The 15642-nt window shown below is 45.2% G+C and overlaps 1 non-coding gene across 1 annotated transcript; it reads left to right on the forward strand.

Annotated features, from left to right (window-relative positions):
* Positions 1–298: 298 nt before the first annotated feature.
* TRNAC-GCA (transfer RNA cysteine (anticodon GCA)) lies at positions 299–370 on the forward strand. Its single transcript has one exon. It is a non-coding gene; the product is annotated as a tRNA-Cys (tRNA).
* Positions 371–15642: the final 15272 nt, after the last annotated feature.

Raw genomic sequence — 15642 nt, forward strand, 5'->3', positions numbered from 1 at the left:
ACCAATCCTCAAATGATAAGGTGTCCCGTAAAAACCTCTTCTACTTTAAGAATGTTTCAAAACAATCATTGTATGTAGAGGCATTGGTCCTATGTACCACTGCCTATTCAAATAAAATAACAATGAAACAAATAAATCTGTTTTTTAAATGATCCAGTTTTCCTTTAATAAATAATGTTAAGGGCTACTTCTCCTGTTCCACAGTTTCAAGGTTGTACTTTCTGGCACAACTTAGTATGATCCTCACACTCTTTCAATATGTACTGATATTTTGTCATTCTGATTTTACTGAAAAGCTGGGGATATAGCTCAGTGGTAGAGCATTTGACTGCAGATCAAAAGGTCCCTGGTTCAAATCCGGTTGTCCCCTTACCCTATTTTGATTCTGTTGTTTGTAATTTGGACTTTTCATCAATTCCATTTGGATCATCTTTGACAGAGTCAGTGTTCCCTTGGATATTGCACTTTAATAGCATTACAGTGTTTCCTGCTCAAAGCCTGTGAGTAAATGCAGTTTTTAACACTCGGCTTGGTATTCCCTTTGGGAAATTTCTGAAACATCATTGATCAATTTTGGAATTCTGCTCTTCCTTTCACAGCACTAAACAAAGGGAATGGACTATGAAACCAATTGACAACTTTGTTATACTGTTTGGTGCTTTCTTGTATTGCCCTGAAGAAATGGCGTATAAAACTTGGCAGCGAAGCAGTCAATCTATTTCTCATTTCACCTGTGTCTTCAGTCTTACATATATTCCACCTCTTCTCGGTGCATGCAAAGTATGTGTTTGTTTGAAGCACTTCATTTTTGTGCAACGTAGGAACTATTTAATTTTTCCTTAAAAGCTCTGCCTACGTGCAAGATGTACGAACTATCATTGCAGTTGCAAGAAGGCTGGTCTGAAGAATCAGGCCATTTGCAAACACAAAATGGCTTTTTCTGATGTATTAAATGGAAGGTATTCGAAAGGGGTGTTTGGGTGTACCTTCCAAATACCGAATTGTAGTAGTACGTAGAAATGTTTTTTCACCATAATTTGGCCCAAAACAATCATACTGCATCACCATCTCAGTGATTGTGGTAACCAATCCTCAAATGATAAGGTGTCCCGTAAAAACCTCTTCCCCTTTAAGAATGTTTCAAAACAATCATTGTATGTAGAGGCATTGGTCCTATGTTCCACTGCCTATTCAAATAAAATAACAATGAAACAAGTATCTGTTTTTTGAATGATCCAGTTTTCCTTTAATAAATAATATTAAGGACTACTTCTCCTGTTCCACAGTTTCAAGGTTGTACTTTCCGGAACAACTCATTATGATCCTCTCACTCTTTCATGATGTACTGATATTTTGTCATTCTAATTTTACTGTAAAGCTGGGGATATAGCTCAGTGGTAAAGCATTTGACTGCAGATCAAGAGGTACCTGGTTCAAATCCTGCTGTCCCCTCACCCTATTTTGATTCTGTTGTTTGTAATTGGGACTTTCCATCAATTCCATTTGGATCATCTTTGACAGAGTCAGTGTTCCCTTGGATATTGCATTTTAATGGCATTACAGTGTTTGCTTCTCAAAACCTGTGAGTAAATGCAGTTTTTAACACTCGGCTTGGTATTCCCTTTGGGAAATTTCTGGAACATCATTGATAAATTTTGGAATTCGGCTCTTCCTTTCACAGCACTAAACAAAGGGAATGGACTATGAAACCAATTGACAACTTTGTTATACTGTTTGGTGCTTTCTTATATTGCACTGAAGAAATGGCGTATAAAACTTGGCAGCGAAGCAGTCAATCTATTTCTCATTTCACCTTTATCTTCAGTCTTACATATATTCCACCTCTTCTCTGTGCATGCAAAGTATGTGTTTGTTTGAAGCACTTCACTTTTTGTGCAACCTAGGAACTATTTAATTTCTCCTTAAAAGCTCTGCCTACGTGCAAGATGTACGAACTATCTTTGCAGTTGCAAGAAGGCTGGTCTGAAGAATCAGGCTATTTGCAAACGCAAAGTGGCTTTTTCTGATGTATTAAATGGAAGGTATTCGAAAGGGGTGTTTGGGTGTACCTTCCAAATACCGAATTGTAGTGGTACGTACAAATGTTTTTCCACCATAATTTGGCCCAAAACAATCATACTTCATCACCATCTCAGTGATTGTGGTAACCAATCCTCAAATGATAAGTTGTCCCGTAAAAACCTCTTCCCCTTTAAGAATGTTTCAAAACAATCATTGTATGTAGAGGCATTGGTCCAATGTACGACTGCCTATTCAAATAAAATAACAATGAAACAAATATCTGTTTTTTAAATGATCCAGTTTTCCTTTAATAAATAATATTAAGGACTACTTCTCCTGTTCCACAGTTTCAAGGTTGTACTTTCTGGCACAACTTAGTATGATCCTCACACTCTTTCATGATGTACTGATATTTTGTCATTCTGATTTTCCTGAAAAGCTGGGGATATACCTCAGTGGTATAGCATTTGACTGCAGATCAAGAGGTCCCTGGTTCGAATCAGGGTGTCCCCTCACCCTATTTTGATTCTGTTGTTTGTAATTGGGACTTTTCATCAATTCCATTTGGATCATCTTTGACAGAGTCAGTGTTCCCTTAGATATTGCACTTTAATAGCATTTCAGTGTTTCCTGCTCAAAACCTGTGAGTAAAGGCAGTTTTTAACACTCGGCTTGGTATTCCCTTTGGGAAATTTCTGAAACATCATTGATCAATTTTGGAATTCGGCTCTTCCTTTCACAGCACTAAACAAAGGGAATGGACTATGAAACCAATTGACAACTTTGTTATACTGTTTGGTGCTTTCTTGTATTGCACTGAAGAAATGGCGTATAAAACTTGGCAGCGAAGCAGTCAATCTATTTCTCATTTCACCTGTGTCCTCAGTCTTACATGTATTCCACCTCTTCTCTGTGCATGCAAAGTATGTGTTTGTTTGAAGCACTTCATTTTTGTGCAACGTAGGAACTATTTAATTTCTCCTTAAAAGCTCTGCCTACGTGCAAGATGTACGAACTATCATTGCAGTTGCAAGAAGGCTGGTCTGAAGAATCAGGCCATTTGCAAACGCAAAATGGCTTTTTCTGATGTATTAAATGGAAGGTATTCGAAAGGGGTGTTTGGGTGTACCTTCCAAATACCGAATTGTAGTGGGAAATGTTTTTCCACCATAATTTGGCCCAAAACAATCATACTTCATCACCATCTCAGCGATTGTGGTAACCAATCCTCAAATGATAAGGTGTCCCGTAAAAACCTTTTCCCCTTTAAGAATGTTTCAAAACAATCATTGTATGTAGAGGCATTGGTCCTATGTTCCACTGCCTATTCAAATAAAATAACAATGAAACAAATATCTGTTTTTTAAATGATCCAGTTTTCCTTTAATAAATAATATTAAGGACTACTTCTCCTGTTCCACAGTTTCAAGGTAGTACTTTCCGGAACAACTTAGTATGATCCACTCACTCTTTCATGATGTACTGATATTTTGTCATTCTGATTTTACTGTAAAGTTGAGGATATAGCTCAGTGGTAGAGCTATATTGACTGCAGATCAAGAGGTCCCTGGTTCACATCCTGGTGTCCCCTCACCCTATTTTGATTCTGTTGTTTGTCATTGGGACTTTTCATCAATTCAATTTGGATCATCTTTGACAGAGTCAGTGTTCCCTTGGATATTGCACTTTAATAGCACTTCAGTGTTTCCTGCTCAAAACCTGTGAGTAAATGCAGTTTTTAACACTCGGCTTGGTATTCCCTTTGGGAAATTTCTGAAACATCATTGATCAATTTTGGAATTCGGCTCTTCCTTTCACAGCACTAAACAAAGGGAATGGACTATGAAACCAATTGACAACTTTGTTATACTGTTTGGTGCTTTCTTGTATTGCACTGAAGAAATGGCGTATAAAACCTGGCAGCGAAGCAGTCTATCTATTTCCCAATTCACCTGTGTCTTCAGGCTTACATATATTCCACCTCTCCTCTGTGCATGCAAAGTATGTGTTTGTTTGAAGCACTTCATTTTTGTGCAATGTAGGAACTATTTAATTTCTCCTTAAAAGCTCTGCCTACGTGCAAGATGTACGAACTATCATTGCAGTTGCAAGAAGGCTGGTCTGAAGAATCAGGCCATTTGTAAACGCAAAATGGCTTTTTCTGATGTATTAAATGGAAGGTATTCGAAAGGGGTGTTTGGGTGCACCTTCCAAATACCGAATTTTAGTGGTACGTAGAAATGTTTTTCCACCATAATTTGGCCCAAAACAATCATACTCCATCACCATCTCCGTGATTGTGGTAACCAATCCTCAAATGATAAGGTGTCCCGTAAAAACCTCTTCCACTTTAAGAATGTTTCAAAACAATCATTGTATGTAGAGGCATTGGTCCTATGTACCACTGCCTATTCAAATAAAATAACAATGAAACAAATAAATCTGTTTTTTAAATGATCCAGTTTTCCTTTAATAAATAATGTTAAGGGCTACTTCTCCTGTTCCACAGTTTCAAGGTTGTACTTTCTGGCACAACTTAGTATGATCCTCACACTCTTTCAATATGTACTGATATTTTGTCATTCTGATTTTACTGAAAAGCTGGGGATATAGCTCAGTGGTAGAGCATTTGACTGCAGATAAAAAGGTCCCTGGTTCAAATCCGGTTGTCCCCTTACCCTATTTTGATTCTGTTGTTTGTAATTTGGACTTTTCATCAATTCCATTTGGATCATCTTTGACAGAGTCAGTGTTCCCTTGGATATTGCACTTTAATAGCATTACAGTGTTTCTTGCTCAAAGCCTGTGAGTAAATGCAGTTTTTAACACTCGGCTTGGTATTCCCTTTGGGGAATTTCTGAAACATCATTGATCAATTTTGGAATTCTGCTCTTCCTTTCACAGCACTAAACAAAGGGAATGGACTATGAAACCAATTGACAACTTTGTTATACTGTTTGGTGCTTTCTTGTATTGCACTGAAGAAATGGCGTATAAAACTTGGCAGCGAAGCAGTCAATCTATTTCTCATTTCACCTGTGTCTTCAGTCTTACATATATTCCACCTCTTCTCGGTGCATGCAAAGTATGTGTTTGTTTGAAGCACTTCATTTTTGTGCAACGTAGGAACTATTTAATTTTTCCTTAAAAGCTCTGCCTACGTGCAAGATGTACGAACTATCATTGCAGTTGCAAGAAGGCTGGTCTGAAGAATCAGGCCATTTGCAAACACAAAATGGCTTTTTCTGATGTATTAAATGGAAGGTATTCGAAAGGGGTGTTTGGGTGTACCTTCCAAATACCGAATTGTAGTAGTACGTAGAAATGTTTTTTCACCATAATTTGGCCCAAAACAATCATACTTCATCACCATCTCAGTGATTGTGGTAACCAATCCTCAAATGATAAGGTGTCCCGTAAAAACCTCTTTCCCTTTAAGAATGTTTCAAAACAATCATTGTATGTAGAGGCATTGGTCCTATGTTCCACTGCCTATTCAAATAAAATAACAATGAAACAAGTATCTGTTTTTTGAATGATCCAGTTTTCCTTTAATAAATAATATTAAGGACTACTTCTCCTGTTCCACAGTTTCAAGGTTGTACTTTCCGGAACAACTCAGTATGATCCTCTCACTCTTTCATGATGTACTGATATTTTGTCATTCTAATTTTACTGTAAAGCTGGGGATATAGCTCAGTGGTAGAGCATTTGACTGCAGATCAAGAGGTACCTGGTTCAAATCCTGGTGTCCCCTCACCCTATTTTGATTCTGTTGTTTGTAATTGGGACTTTCCATCAATTCCATTTGGATCATCTTTGACAGAGTCAGTGTTCCCTTGGATATTGCATTTTAATGGCATTACAGTGTTTGCTTCTCAAAACCTGTGAGTAAATGCAGTTTTTAACACTCGGCTTGGTATTCCCTTTGGGAAATTTCTGGAACATCATTGATAAATTTTGGAATTCGGCTCTTCCTTTCACAGCACTAAACAAAGGGAATGGACTATGAAACCAATTGACAACTTTGTTATACTGTTTGGTGCTTTCTTGTATTGCACTGAAGAAATGGCGTATAAAACTTGGCAGCGAAGCAGTCAATCTATTTCTCATTTCACCTTTATCTTCAGTCTTACATATATTCCACCTCTTCTCTGTGCATGCAAAGTATGTGTTTGTTTGAAGCCCTTCACTTTTTGTGCAACCTAGGAACTATTTAATTTCTCCTTAAAAGCTCTGCCTACGTGCAAGATGTACGAACTATCTTTGCAGTTGCAAGAAGGCTGGTCTGAAGAATCAGGCTATTTGCAAACGCAAAGTGGCTTTTTCTGATGTATTAAATGGAAGGTATTCGAAAGGGGTGTTTGGGTGTACCTTCCAAATACCGAATTGTAGTGGTACGTACAAATGTTTTTCCACCATAATTTGGCCCAAAACAATCATACTTCATCACCATCTCAGTGATTGTGGTAACCAATCCTCAAATGATAAGTTGTCCCGTAAAAACCTCTTCCCCTTTAAGAATGTTTCAAAACAATCATTGTATGTAGAGGCATTGGTCCAATGCACGACTGCCTATTCAAATAAAATAACAATGAAACAAATATCTGTTTTTTAAATGATCCAGTTTTCCTTTAATAAATAATATTAAGGACTACTTCTCCTGTTCCACAGTTTCAAGGTTGTACTTTCTGGCACAACTTAGTATGATCCTCACACTCTTTCATGATGTACTGATATTTTGTCATTCTGATTTTACTGAAAAGCTGGGGATATAGCTCAGTGGTATAGCATTTGACTGCAGATCAAGAGGTCCCTGGTTCAACTCCGGGTGTCCCCTCACCCTATTTTGATTCTGTTGTTTGTAATTGGGATTTTCATCAATTCTATTTGGATCATCTTTGACAGAGTCAGTGTTCCCTTAGATATTGCACTTTAATAGCATTTCAGTGTTTCCTGCTCAAAACCTGTGAGTAAAGGCAGTTTTTAACACTCTGCTTGGTATTCCCTTTGGGAAATTTCTGAAACATCATTGATCAATTTTGGAATTCGGCTCTTCCTTTCACAGCACTAAACAAAGGGAATGGACTATGAAACCAATTGACAACTTTGTTATACTGTTTGGTGCTTTCTTGTATTGCACTGAAGAAATGGCGTATAAAACTTGGCAGCGAAGCAGTCAATCTATTTCTCATTTCACCTGTGTCTTCAGTCTTACATGTATTCTACCTCTTCTCTGTGCATGCAAAGTATGTGTTTGTTTGAAGCACTTCATTTTTGTGCAACGTAGGAACTATTTAATTTCTCCTTAAAAGCTCTGCCTACGTGCAAGATGTACGAACTATCATTGCAGTTGCAAGAAGGCTGGTCTGAAGAATCAGGCCATTTGCAAACGCAAAATGGCTTTTTCTGATGTATTAAATGGAAGGTATTCGAAAGGGGTGTTTGGGTGTACCTTCCAAATACCGAATTGTAGTGGTACATTGAAATGTTTTTCCACCATAATTTGGCCCAAAACAATCATACTTCATCACCATCTCAGTGATTGTGGTAACCAATCCTCAAATGATAAGGTGTCCCGTAAAAACCTTTTCCCCTTTAACCCCTTCGGGGCTAATGACGAGCTGGGCTCGTCATCGCGCTTACCTGTCCTACGCGGATGACAAGGCCAGCTCGTCATCAGCCCCACCCTCGGGGGAAGCGCTGGCGCTCCCCCCGAGGCTCTCTGATCTTCGTTTTTTCAATGGGGGCGGCAGCGGAAGAGCTTCCGCTGCCGCATCCCCGCCCCCCCCATGGTAATCCCTGATGACGTCAGCGCGCACAGCGCGCGCTGACATCATCAGGGATTCCCAGCGCTCGGGAAGCCATTTGCTTCCTGAGCGCCGGAGAAGAAGGTAGGTTTTCTGGACTTCGGCGGGGGTTTGGGGCAGCGAAGAGGCATCAGGGGAGAGGAAAGAGATTTTCCTTTCCCCTGATGTCTCTTTGCAGGGCATTTCTGCCTCACGATCGCGCACAGCGTCGCGATTGTGCGGCGGAAATGCCCCCACTAGACACCAGGGATATAATTTTAGTTTTTAGGAAGTGACCCCTTGGGCAAGGGTCGCTTCCAGGCGGGCTGGCAATATGTTTTCGTTTTTCTGCCTCCCCTGGGGGGAAATCGGCCCGTTTTTTCGGCCGTTTTGCCCCCAGGGGGGCAGAAATTCCCCACTAGCACCAGGGATATTGATTATAGCCAAGATGGCGGCCATTGCTTTTGTTTATGTTTTTCTGTCCCCCCTGGGGGCAAATCGGCCCGTTTTTTTTGCCGTTTTGCCCCCAGGGGGGACAGAAAATGCCCACTAGACACCAGGGATGTAATTTTAGTTTTTAGGAAGCGACCCCTTGGGCAAGGGTCGCTTCCAGGCGGGGTCTGAGTATGTTTTTGTTTTTCTGCCCCCCCTGGGGGGAAGTCGGCCCGTTTTTCGGCCGTTTTGCCCCCAGGGGGGGCAGAAATTACCCACTAGAACCAGGGATTTTTGTTGGGGCAATGTGTTTGTTTTGGGAAGCGACCCCTTGGGTAAGGGTCGCTTCCAGGTGGACATGATTGTGTTTTTGTTTTTCTGTCCACCCTGGGGGCAAATCGGCCTGTTTTTCTTGCCATTTTGCCCCCAGGGGGGGCGGAAAATGCCCACTAACACAAAGTTTTTAGGAAGCGACCCCTTGGGCATGTTTGCTGGTGGTGTGTGTGGGGAGTGGTACTTGGCTGGATGGTGTGCGTGGAGCGGTGCTTGGCTGGCGGTGTGTGTGGAGTGGTACTTGGCTGTCGGTGTGCGCTGAGTGGTGTTTGGCTGGCGGTGTGCGTGGAGGGGTACTTGGCTATCTATGCTCGGAGTGGTGCTTGGCTGGCGGTGTGTGTGGAGTGGCGCTTGGCTGGTGGTGTGTGTAGAGTGGTACTTGGCTGTCTGTGCACGGAGTGGTGCTTGGCTGGCGGTGTGTGTGGAGTGGCGCTTGGCTGGTGGTGTGCGTGGAGTGCTACTTTGCTGTCTGTGCACGGAGTGCTGCTTGGCTGCTGGTGTGTGTGGAGTGGCGCTTGGCTGGTGGTGTGCGTGGAGTGCTACTTTGCTGTCTGTGCACGGAGTGCTGCTTGGCTGGCGGTGTGTGTGGAGTGGCGCTTGGCTGGTGGTGTGCGTGGAGTGCTACTTTGCTGTCTGTGCACGGAGTGCTGCTTGGCTGGCGGTGTGTGTGGAGTGGCGCTTGGCTGGTGGTGTGCGTGGAGTGCTACTTTGCTGTCTGTGCACGGAGTGCTGCTTGGCTGGCGGTGTGTGTGGAGTGGCGGTTGGCTGGCGGTGTGTGTGGAGTGGCGCTTGGCTGGATGGTGCTTAGCTGGCGGTGAGTGGTGCTTGGCTGGTGGTGCTTGTGGAGTGGCACTTGGCAGGTGGTGTGCGTGGAGTGCTACTTTGTTGTCTGTGCACGGAGTGGTGCTTGGCTGGCGGTGTGTGTGGAGTGGCGCTTGGCTGTTAGTGTGCGTGGAGTGCTACTCTGCTGTCTGTGCACGGAGTGCTGCTTGGCTGGCGGTGTGTGTGGAGTGGCGCTTGGCTGGTGGTGTGCGTGGAGTGCTACTTTGCTGTCTGTGCACGGAGTGCTGCTTGGCTGGCGGTGTGTGTGGAGTGGCGCTTGGCTGGTGGTGTGCGTGGAGTGCTACTTTGCTGTCTGTGCATGGAGTGCTGCTTGGCTGGCGGTGTGTGTGGAGTGGCGCTTGGCTGGTGGTGTGCGTGGAGTGCTACTTTGCTGTCTGTGCACGGAGTGCTGCTTGGCTGGCGGTGTGTGTGGAGTGGCGCTTGGCTGGTGGTGTGCGTGGAGTGCTACTTTGCTGTCTGTGCACGGAGTGCTGCTTGGCTGGCGGTGTGTGTGGAGTGGCGCTTGGCTGGTGGTGTACGTGGAGTGCTACTTTGCTGTCTGTGCACGGAGTGCTGCTTGGCTGGCGGTGTGTGTTGAGTGGCGCTTGGCTGGTGGTGTGTGTGGAGTGCTACTTTGCTGTCTATGCACGGAGTGCTGCTTGGCTGGCGGTGTGTGTGGAGTGGCGCTTGGCTGGTGGTGTGCGTGGAGTGCTACTTTGCTGTCTGTGCACGGAGTGCTGCTTGGCTGGCGGTGTGTGTGGAGTGGCGCTTGGCTGGTGGTGTGCGTGGAGTGCTACTTTGCTGTCTGTGCACGGAGTGCTGCTTGGCTGGCGGTGTGTGTGGAGTGGCGCTTGGCTGGTGGTGTGCGTGGAGTGCTACTTTGCTGTCTGTGCACAGAGTGCTGCTTGGCTGGCGGTGTGTGTGGAGTGGCGCTTGGCTGGCGGTGTGTGTGGAGTGGCGCTTGGCTGGATGGTGCTTGGCTGGCGGTGAGTGGTGCTTGGCTGGTGGTGCTTGTGGAGTGGCGCTTGGCAGGTGGTGTGCGTGGAGTGCTACTTTGCTGTCTGTGCACGGAGTGGTGCTTGGCTGGCGGTGTGTGTGGAGTGGCGCTTGGCTGTTAGTGTGCGTGGAGTGCTATTTTGCTGTCTGTGCACGGAGTGCTGCTTGGCTGGCGGTGTGTGTGGAGTTGCGCTTGGCTGGTGGTGTGCGTGGAGTGCTACTTTGCTGTCTGTGCACGGAGTGCTGCTTGGCTGGCGGTGTGTGTGGAGTGGCGCTTGGCTGGTGGTGTGCGTGGAGTGCTACTTTGCTGTCTGTGCACGGAGTGCTGCTTGGCTGGCGGTGTGTGTTGAGTGGCGCTTGGCTGGTGGTGTGCGTGGAGTGCTGCTTGGTTGTCTGTGCACGGAGTGGTGTTTGGCTCGTGGTGTGTGTGGAGTGGTGTTTGGCTGGCGGTGTGTGGGGAGTGGTGTTTGGCTGGTGGTGTGTGGGGAGTGGTACTTGGCTGGATGGTGTGCGTGGAGTGGTACTTGGCTGTCGGTGTGCGCTGAGTGGGGTTTGGCTGGCGGTGTGCATGGTCTGGTGCTTGGATGGTGGTGTGGGTGGACTGGAACTCTGCTGGCGGTGTGTGAGTAGTTACTTTCTGTTGGTCACTACACACACTGCTAGTTGAGTGACACTCTACGCAGTCCATCATTTTCTGTAGTTGCTGTGTCAGATATGTGGGTGTGTGAAAGTGATGGGCGGCTGGCGGTGTGAATGTTTTGTATGTGTCACACGTACAAAAGGTGTATGAATGTCCTTACTGCCCCTGTGTGATATGGGTACTGGTAGTAGCAAAAGACTGACTGGCACCAAAGTGGTCAGGCACTTTAAAAAAATTCAAAAAATTATCCAGTGTCTTGATGTTAAACCTCATCTAATCTCATTTGGTCTAAGCCCTAATTGATGGCCCATCTGGCCGAATTTTTATTTGGGGGGCAAATTTGTGTGTTATTTTTTTAATTGTTATATTGTTTGTGAAATGTGGTAGTAATTTTTTTTTCTTCTCTATTTTTGTCTTGTTCCAGGCTTTTGCTGTTTGGATTGTTGTAGGTTGCGTGTCTGTTTGCAGCTTGTGTAGTTGCTTGTGCTTGGTAAGTGAATGTATTTTGTACTACTTCCCCTTGATGTTTGTCTTTTTGAAAAAGGTTGTACTTCTAGCAGTTTGTGTGGCTCTGTGTTTTTTTTTCAGCATTAGTGTTTGATGTGCACTTTGTTTTCTAATGTCATTTCTTTTTTTCTTTCTAGTGGGATTTCATTTCTTTTCGCTGTGTCTCAACAGAGTAGGTGCTGGTGAGTGTAGCTATATTTTGTAAGAGTGAAAATGTTTTGGATTGTAGTTATCTTTTAGTGAAAGCCTTACCTTGTTTACTTCTTACTTTGCACAGTGTAGGTTGTTGTTCACTTGTGTGTGCAGTCTTCTTGCTTTGTAAGGATAATGGCTAGTCGCAGGATTGCTGCTCAGCAGGTTCTTGGTTTGCTTTTTGAGTCTTCCTCGGACCATGGTTCAGAGTCTGAGTCCGATTCGGACTCCCAGGAAGCGGCAGAAGATTCAGGCAGTGAGTTTTCTCTTCGAATGGAATCATCATCATCGGATGATGACTCTTCTTCTAGTGCTGATGAAGGGCCTATGGTACAGGAGGACATTGTGTTGCCGGTAGTGGGCCAAGAGGCACCTGTGCTGCTGCCTAGGGCCGCAAGGTTTCCTTTCTTTTTACGTCGGCAAGAGGCATGTGGGCTGGAGCCTGCACCCAAAAGGCTTCACATTGCTGTGGTGCGCAAAGGGGCATCTGGTGCTTTTCGTCTTCCTGCTGGTGTAGTGCAGCAAGAGGCATCTGGGGCTGTTAGGCTTCCCATTGGTGTAGAGCGGCAAGAGGCATCTGGGCCTGCTGGGTTTCCCGGTGGTGTAGTGCAGCAAGAAGCATCTCAGGCTGCTGGGCTTCCCGTTGGTGTAGTGCAGGAAGAGCCCTCTGGGGATGCTATGTCTTCTGTTGGTGTTGTGCAGCCAGAAGTATCTGTGGCTGTTAGGCTTCCCGTTGGAGAACAGCAGCAAGATGTTTCGGTGCTGCAGGCTGGGGTGGCTGCTCCCCCCGTTGATAGGGATGGCCTCTGGGTTCCCCCTGGCTTGGTGCAGCCGGCATTGCCAGAGTTCACTGGTGTTCCTGGGTGTAGAGTGAATACAGAGAATTTTCTGCCAATTAATTTTTTTCAGTTGTTTTTTGACGATGTGTTTTTGCAAGAGATTGTTGAGCAAACCAATTTGTATGCAGAACAATATTTGAGGGCCAACAGTGCCAGCCTTAAGCCCTATTCTAGAGCAATCCGGTGGACTCCCACAAATGTTGAAGAGATGAAGAAGTTTCTGGGATTAACTTTTTTGATGGGGTTGATAAGGAAGTCATCAATTACTTCATATTGGTCCACTAGTCCCTTGATGGCAACAGCTATATTTCCAGCAGTCATAAGTCGTGATCGGTATACGCTTCTTCTTCGGATGATGCATTTTGCTGATAATAGTTTAGCGTTGTCACGCGATCACCCTGATTGTGACCGTTTGTTTAAAATTCGGCCTGTCCTTGATCACTTTGTTGATCGTTTTTCTGAGATTTTTGTCCCTGGTAAAGAAATTGCAGTGGATGAGTCTTTGGTGTTGTTCAAGGGCCTCTTGGTTTTTAGGCAATACATTCCTAGTAAGAGGTCACGCTATGGAATCAAACTGTATATGCTGTGTGACAGTGAGACTGGATATATCTACAATTTCAGGGTGTACACTGGTAAGGAGTCCCGCATTAACCCTCCTGGTTGTCCTTCTACTTTTGGAGTAACTGAGAAAATTGTGTGGGAACTAGGTAGAGGATTATTTAACAAAGGCCATCATTTATATGTAGATAACTTCTACACTGGTGTGCAGTTGTTCAAGGAGTTGGCCAAAGTGGGCACTGTTGCTTGTGGCACAATGCGGAGTAACCGTAAAGGTTTCCCAAAGGAACTTGTTTGCAAAAGGCTTGTGCGGGGACAGTCTACGGCATTGCGATGTGGGGAGCTTTTAGCTGTGAAGTATTCAGACAAGAGAGATGTGTACATGCTGACTACTATCCACGATGAAAGTACTGAACCTGTGCCTGTTTGGGGTCAGGGTGCTGAAGTGCGCAAACCTGTGTGCATTCTAGCTTACAATAAGTTCATGGGTGGTGTTGACAGAGTAGATCAGAGGTTGGAACCTTATGCTGCTCTTCGAAAGGCTTACGTTTGGTACAAGAAGTTGGCTATCCATCTGTTCCACTTGGCATCATTTAATGCTTTCGTTGTGTACCAGAAGTCTTGTCCTGAGACGAAGATGACTTTTCTTAAGTTTCAGGAGTCTATAATAGGCAGCCTTGTACTTGTGCAGCAGGCAAGTGTTCCTAGATTTGGAGTGGTGGAGGAAGTGGCTAGATTGCAAGATCGCCACTTTCCTGAATCTATTCCTTCCACTACTGCTAGAGACTTTCCGACTAGAAGATGCAGAGTCTGTTGGCGAAGAGGCGTGCGGAAGGAGTCTCGTATATACTGTCCTGACTGTCCTTCTAAGCCTGCATTGTGTATGTCAGCTTGTTTTAAATCGTACCACACGCAAAAGAACTATTGGGAGTTTGAATGAGCTGTAAAGTGAATTGCCTGGTCTGCATTCTGTAAAACATTTTTAGTTTGTTTCAAGGATTGGCATTAGTGCAAAGTTTTTATTTTAAGAATTTGTGTTACCTGATTTGTAGGTATTTCCATTTGTTTATTGTTATTTTCAAAAAAAGAATTCTAAATGTGTTTGTGGTGTGTGCCGGCTGGTGCTTGGCTGGCGGTGTGTGTGGAGTTGCGCTTGGCTGGTGGTGTGCGTGGAGTGGTACTTGGCTGTCTGTGCACGGAGTGGTGCTTTGCTGGCGGTGTGTGTGGAGTGGCGCTTGGCTGGTGGTGTTCGTGGAGTGGTACTTGGCTGTCTGTGCATGGAGTGGTGTTTGGCTGATGGTGTGTGTGGAGTGGTGCTTGGCTGGCGGTGTGTGTGGAGTGGTGCTTGGCTGTCTGTGCACGGAGTGGTGCTTTGCTGGCGGTGTGTGTAGAGTGGCGCTTGGCTGGTGGTGTTCGTGGAGTGGTACTTGGCTGTCTGTGCATGGAGTGGTGTTTGGCTGATGGTGTGTGTGGAGTGGTGCTTGGCTGGCGGTGTGTGTGGAGTGGTGCTTGGCTGGCGGTATGTGTGGAGTGGTGCTTGGCTGGCGGTGTGTGTGGAGTGGTGCTTGGCTGGCGGTGTGTGTGGAGTGGTGCTTGGCTGGCAGTGTGTGTGGAATGGTGCTTGGCTGGCAGTGTGTGTGGAGTGGCGCTTGGCTGGTGGTGTTTGTGGAGTGGTACTTGGCTGTCTGTGCATGGAGTGGTGTTTGGCTGTTGGTGTGTGTGGAGTGGTGTTTGGCTGGCGGTTTGTGCGGAGTGGTACTTGGCTGGAGGGTGTGCGTGGAGCGGTGTTTAGCTGTCTGTGCACGGAGTGGTGCTTGGCTGGCGGTGTGAGTGGAGAGGCGCTTGGCTGGTGGTGTGCGCTGAGTGTTTGGCTGGCGGTGTGCATGGTCTGGTGCTTGGCTGGTGGTGTGGGTGGACTGGCTCTCGGCTGGCGGTGTGTGAGTAGTTACTTTCTGTTGGTCACTGCACACACTGCTTGTTGAGTGACACTCCACGCAGTCCATCAATTTGTGTAGTTCCAGTGTCAGAAATGTGGGCGTGTGAAAGTGATGGGCCCTTGAATGGCGCTGTTTGCTGGTGTGAGTGTTGAAATGTGATGGGTCCGCGGCTGGCGGTGTGAATGTTTTGAATGTGTCACACGTACGAAAGGTGTATGAATGGCCTGTAAAGAGGTTGGTGCCTTGACGTGGCTTTACAGCTCACGAGCTGTGAGTCAGTGGTTCAGTTTATCATACTTGCAATTATACACAGTGTATTTCATTTTTGTGAAATTACTTGCGTATACAATTGTATGTACTGAATCATCACTCACCCTCGTGCCAAATCCAACCAGTATGTGTGTGTGCTGCGGATTAGATGGGTGTGCAGTAATAATTGTTTTTTTCTCTTTCTGCATTAGGGTGTACCTTGTCCCTTATTGTGATTGTTGTAATGTGTTGCTTTTATTTCAGATGGTGTCAGTGGTCTTGTTTGTATCAGGTATGAAAGGTGCGTGAATGGCCTGTAAAACGGT

The sequence above is a fragment of the Lissotriton helveticus genome, chromosome 1_2 (assembly GCF_964261635.1).
Source record: "Lissotriton helveticus chromosome 1_2, aLisHel1.1, whole genome shotgun sequence".
Lineage (NCBI taxonomy): Eukaryota > Metazoa > Chordata > Amphibia > Caudata > Salamandridae > Lissotriton > Lissotriton helveticus.